Below are 6,220 nucleotides of genomic sequence, written 5' to 3'. Positions count from 1 at the left end.
AGAAAAAAATAGAAAAAAATATATTAAAAATGACAAAATAAAATAAAATTGAGCAATAGTGACGTTTTTAGTGAAAACGCCGCAAAAATTTGAGCTACACAAAAAATTGAGATACAGTGGCATTTTTGTAAAAATGCCGCAAAAAACTTTACATCGAAACGGCGTCGTTTTATTTTCACCCCCTCCCCTAATCCCCAATTTTACGCTGCTAAAAACCTTGATTCTATTCCCTTTGGTTTCACCGATCAAAATCCCCTTCTCATAAATTTTCTCTCTTGAAGATTTCATGCCTACCCACCTTTAATCTCAACCAACAGAAGAGACGCGGCGTGCAATTTGACTGTTCCAATTTCCTTTTCAACGTTCAATTAAAACCCTAGCCTCTTCCTTTTGCTTCTATCGGGGGGGGGGACGAGTGGGAAGGGAATCATGTCTTTCGATCTCATATGCTGGAGCCGTCTTGCAACATCTGCTGTTGAATCTGGAAGTCTATCGTCCATGCCAACTGTTTCCTTCACTATCCGAGACAAAGTTTTCGACCTTTACCCTGAAGAGGTAAAACCGATCCTCATTTTGTGTTTGTACTATATCAATAGTTGAAAACATCTCCTACTGATGTTAATTAAATCTCTATTGGTGCAATCAGTATATTCTCAAGGTGGGTGAAGGTCCTTAAGCTCAGTGCATCAGTGGTTTTACTGCTTTGGATGTTCCTCCTCCTCGTGGACCCCTCTGGTAATTTTTCTAATGGTCAAATTATAATTTTTCTAATCAGTATATTTGTGAGATGTTTTCATGGGCCGCTACCACACCGTGTTCGATTCGGTAAAGAGAGAGTTGGCTTTGCCGAGGCGGCATAAAAATACCTTATCATGGAATGGGGTAACTGAGTTTTCTTCAAATGTCCACGCATTAGTGTGTTAGGTATAACTTTATATAAAGATGGTTGGAAACATGGAGTCACTAGCTCTTTCAGCCTCCATTACGTAAAGATAGTGTTGTTTGCTTGTAAATATTTCCGTCGTTGCTCTGTGATGTTTAACCATGTCTGAAAGTTGGATTTGCTGCTTTATTTTTTAATCAGTGGTCAAAGATACTTATTAATCAGTTTCCATACCTACTTCTTCTTCATTATTGCCTTTTTAATTAATCAGTTTATAGTGCTTAGAACAATCTTCAAGGTAGGGGCAGAGGAAGCAAAACTTCATGCGTCTGGTTATATTTTTGGTGGTTTAATTAATACATATTTTAGAATTTCTAAAGTTAGTTTGAAGTTTGGATCTATTTTAGGTTTCGTCATGTTATAGATGTATGTTATTTTAGGTTTGTTTGGGTAAATTATATTGAAGGTTATTAAATTATTAGTAATTATTTAATTTTAATAGTTAAACTGTATTGACACTCATTGATACTTCTAAGTTTTTATTTTAATTATTTAATTTTGAAAAATTATAATGTTAAAATTAAATTTTTTGTTTAAGTTATTAAATTATTTAAAAATTTTGTATAAGTTTCCGTTTAAGTCTTAGGTTGTGTTGTTAAATTCTTTTAATGAGCTTCAAAGTACAGTACAGTTGATTATCTATTAAGGAGTAAAATATGTTTTAGATGTAACATAATTTGACTAGAGATTTGACGTTTTAAAATTGCTTTATGAAAAAAAAATTAAATTTCATTAAAAAAAGTTAAATGTAGAATAAGTGTAGGATGGAGAATTTTTGAATGATGCACAGTAATGAGTTTAACATCTTAGTGATTAATAAAAGTTTTTGGTATTTTTTTTAAACGATGAAAACTAAAATATGTTAGTGATTTTGAGTTGATATTTACTTTTAGTTAAATATTTTTCTTTTTGCCTTTTTAGAAAGAACAGTGTAATTATGTAGTTTCTCCTAGGATATCTACGTGTTTGTTCATAAGCTTTTCCCTTAAGATATATGCCTACGTGTTTGTTCAGAAGCTTTATATCCACGTGTTTGATTATAAAATTCATACAATGGCATCTCAAGCCAAAAATATCAAAAATAATTCTTACTTTTGGAATATAGTTACAATGCTTATACTTTAAGCATATTATAGTTGATTCATACACACTTTATATGAGTTTATTTTGGACTAAGATATGGGCAAAACTTTCTCAACACTTAACGAGCAAGTAGGTTGAAATATCATTGGCACATTCAATAAAAGTGTGCTAGATTCCCCTATTTTTTTGTTAATTGAATTTTCAACTGCCTAATTTTAATTTACAATAGATAAGCTTTGCAATATTATGATAACCCATTACTCCTATGTAAATTCTAGGAAGCATTTATTCAATTAGTTAATTTTTAGCTATTGATATGCAGGCACTGACTATGTTCCAATTTTCTAGATTCACTCATTGTTGCTGTCAAACCAAAGGCACCAAGTGGACTCGATATTGACGATGATTAGGAAGATTTGGTATGACTGAATTAGCAGTCACTAAACTGAGCTTGGATGCCACTTTGGTAAACCCAGAATTTTCGTTGTTAATTTTTTTCCCCTCAATTCTTCCAACAGAAATTTCAGCTTCCACAGTCAACAAGTCGGTGGAAAAAGAAGCTTTACTCGTTTTTACTAAATAGATTGAAGCTTCCTGGTGAGAACCAACTTTGAATTGAGCTGTTGTTATTTTTCCTAGTAAGAGTTCACTTGTTGACCATTCCTTGTATGTCTTTTTGTAGATATCCTTTTGATGGCAATTTTTTCTCTAAGTCTTAAGGCATGGATTCTTGTTATCTTATGGTTTATACTGGCACATGTTGCCCATAAATGGGATCTTGGACCAATATATGTAAGTTGGATTTGTCTCCTCTGTACTGCTCTTTATGTGTGTTGAATGTATCCTCTTTTCACTTATTGGGAAGTAGGGCTATATGGATGAGTTCACTTAACCAATTTCTTTGTATCTCCAAAACGTTGAGGAATACTGGAACTTGTAGTTTCTTCCTTGATGATATAGAAAAATAGATGGTTATTGATGTCATTTTCTTTTAGAGAGTCGGTATCTTTGGTTGTCTTATTATAATAGATTAGATAAATTTCAGTGTATTAGAGTGTGTGCCTACATGTAAAAAAATTGTGGTGTTACCTTCAAGATTTTTTAGAAGGATTCAAGACATAATTTCTGATGTTATATCATACATACTGTTGTGTTTTGTATCTTATGTACTTTGTATAAAACATATAACAACGCAAAATTAGAGATGAGGAGAAAGATTATTTAAAGACATGGACAATCTATCACACTTTTGCATGAAATATTTATTTAGATTATAGAGCAATTCCATTATGAACTATGTTCATATTTTCTTTGCCCCCCATTTGCTCAGATACTTGGAACTGGTTTTTGTACAATTTTCCTGAACCTTGGACGGCAGCAACCTGATGATGTCAAGTATCCTCTTGCTTCTAAACTCCAATTCCTAAGGTAGCCAAAGTTCATGATATATGTATAAGATAATAACAAATAAACTGTTACATGACTCTGATATGTGTTGCTGATACCCCTGATACTTCCAAACAAACCATTGAATGAAAATTTTGTTTGAATTATGTTTTCTTCTGACTTTTTCTCAAAGGTAGCTGTGGAGAATTTCTTAAGCATATGAACCAATAACGAAATACTAACGAAGTTCATCTGCAGGAACCTCTTGTAGATTATCATAGGACATAGGGGTTGTTTTGGGGTCTTTGTTTAGTTTCTAAACCCTATATAACGTGAGTTTTTTTAACATGAATTGCTCATTTCTTTCCACGACTGACTTATCTTTTCCATTCCAAAATTTACAGTGCATATTCCATCTTCAATGAAGATTTTAGAGAGCTTCCTGGGACCCTGAATGCAGATGCCATTGATAGAGATATAAGGACAGGTCAGTTTTGAGCCACTATCCCACCATGTGGGATTATCAAAATGATTGAAACAAAATTGTAAAGACTTCTTTGAAGCATTGCTTGTCTCCTTAATAGAAAATTAGTACTTTCTATGCTCATCTTCATAAATCGAGGCATTGGTAAGAACAATAATCTATCTCACAGCAATACTGATGGAATCTAAATACAGCTCAAATGTAAATTATACTCAATAGTTGCCAATGAGTTTTCCTGTTGTGATGCACATGTGTGGCCCTATTGATTGCCTATTTGTTCCTCCAGAGGGTGCTCAAACATGGACGATGCACCCTTGAAAACTACATGCTACTTTCAAAAAGGCAAGTTTCAAAAACAAGATTCTCTTCAAATGTAAATGGTTTGTATAGTTTCCAGGAATAATCTAGTCTACTAGAGTTTGGGATGTATAAGATATGCTCAAATGATGTGATGCCATTAGTTACTCAACTTGACATACTACCTAAATGCTTACATGAATAAGATACCCTAACAAATGGTTCCAAAAAAATATGCAAAACTAAGATACCTTGGGGACTCACTGCTGATATGGTGAAAAAAGGATGGGAAAAATAGAAGATGCAAAGGCGGATATTTTTGCTTAAGATGCCAATACTAAAACTAGATTTCACTTTGTCAATGGAGTAATGGGTTATCATAATATTGCAATATAGCTCTTTTATGTTTTGACTGGTGGCAAATGGAACAGGAAAAACCAATTACACTAGATTGCGGTCCAAGAACAATTTGCAGAAGGCACATAATAGCAATGGTGGCAGATGATGTATCAGGCCAAAGTATTGAAAGTGAAGTTCGAACCAACTACGGCATGTTTCTTAAGAAAGCTCTGGTATATAAATGAATTGTCTTTCATTCCTTTTTTTTAGCTTAAAGCTGTGAAATTACTAGAATTTATGTTAATTTAAGAGAGGAATGCTGAATTTATGAGTCGAATTGTTGAATTTAGAAGTAAAAAGAATTGATCTATTATCCATATGATATTGTTTTTATGTAATTTTATGCAATCTTATTCTTGCTTTGTTTAAGAAAGGATGAAGCATCTGTCTGTTTATAATTATGTCATTATATCAGTACTTTCATGCTTTTTTTCCCTTCCGTGGGATACTGGTCATAGCTGTTTGAGATTGTTCTGTTTTCGAGAACATGTATTTGATATAGACTGACTATATGAACTGAAATTTGCGTGGTGCTTGTGAGATTTTAATCACTTGAATGGTACATCATCTGATATTTGGTATTGCAGAGTTATTCTCTTTGTTCTCATGGCTGGTTATTTGCCTTTTGATGAGCCAAGCCTTATAGGCTTGTATAAGAAAATAAGTACCCTCCAAATTTGGCCAGCCTTTTTAGATGAGAACTTCATTAAAATTGTTTGTACGTTGATAAATTTCAGATCTGGGAGGCTTCTTTCAGCTGTCCATCATGGTTTTCATCTGGTGCTAGGAATTTGATTAAGCGTATTCTTGATTCAAACCCTCTTACCGTAAGTTTCAAATTCAATTCATCCTACGAAAATTTGTGATTACATGTAATCTTTAATCATAGTATAAGCTTTAGCGCGTGCATTTTGGTTGAAATTCTGCATGTTCTTTTTGGTAGCGTATAACTATTCCTGAAATTCTACAAGACGAATAGTTCAAGAAATGGTACAAGCCACCAAAATTTGAGCAAGATGAGGATGTAAATCTTGATGATAATATCTTATATTTTACATGGTTCTAATATCTTTATATTTAATCTAATTTTTATTATTTATTTTAGTTTTGATTATAAATTTTTATTTTTATTTTAATAGAAAATTTTTATATTTATATCATGGATATTATTCTTCTCAATATTTTGATAATGAATTTTAAATTTTTTTATATTTTTCATGATTTTTATAATATATATTTTTTAAATTTCATTACCTTTAGCGGCGTTTTTGGGTAAAGCGCCGCTAAAAGTCTTGGTCTTTAGTGGCATTTTTTTCAAACAAACGCCGCTAATTTTAGCGGCGTTACATATAGCGACGTTTTTTGCGGCGCTTGAGAAAGCACCGCTAAAAGTATTAGCGGCGCTTAACAACGCCGCTAAAGGCAAAAAAAAACACCGCTAAAAGTCTGTTTTCCTGTGGTGGTAGAGAAGAAAAAAATTTACTGTGTCAAATTCGAATGATTACAAGGAGTATAGATTGCGTCTATTTATAGGTTTAGAAAACCTTATTCTAATCAACATCTAATAGAAGTAATCTATATCAAACAGAGGAAGAAAACTTCTATACGGTTTCTTTTTGTACAGCCTA

At 32.7% G+C, this 6,220-nt stretch overlaps 1 pseudogene; it reads left to right on the top strand.

The window, feature by feature from the left end:
- The first annotated feature begins 211 nt into the window (after positions 1-211).
- On the top strand, positions 212-5,673 carry LOC107918104 (uncharacterized; annotated as a pseudogene).
- The last annotated feature ends 547 nt before the right edge of the window (positions 5,674-6,220 follow it).

The sequence above is a fragment of the Gossypium hirsutum genome, chromosome A12, assembly GCF_007990345.1.
Source record: "Gossypium hirsutum isolate 1008001.06 chromosome A12, Gossypium_hirsutum_v2.1, whole genome shotgun sequence".
Taxonomy (NCBI): domain Eukaryota; kingdom Viridiplantae; phylum Streptophyta; class Magnoliopsida; order Malvales; family Malvaceae; genus Gossypium; species Gossypium hirsutum.
The sequence above is the reverse complement of the archived record's forward strand: the minus strand, read 5'-3'. Positions and strand labels throughout refer to the sequence as shown.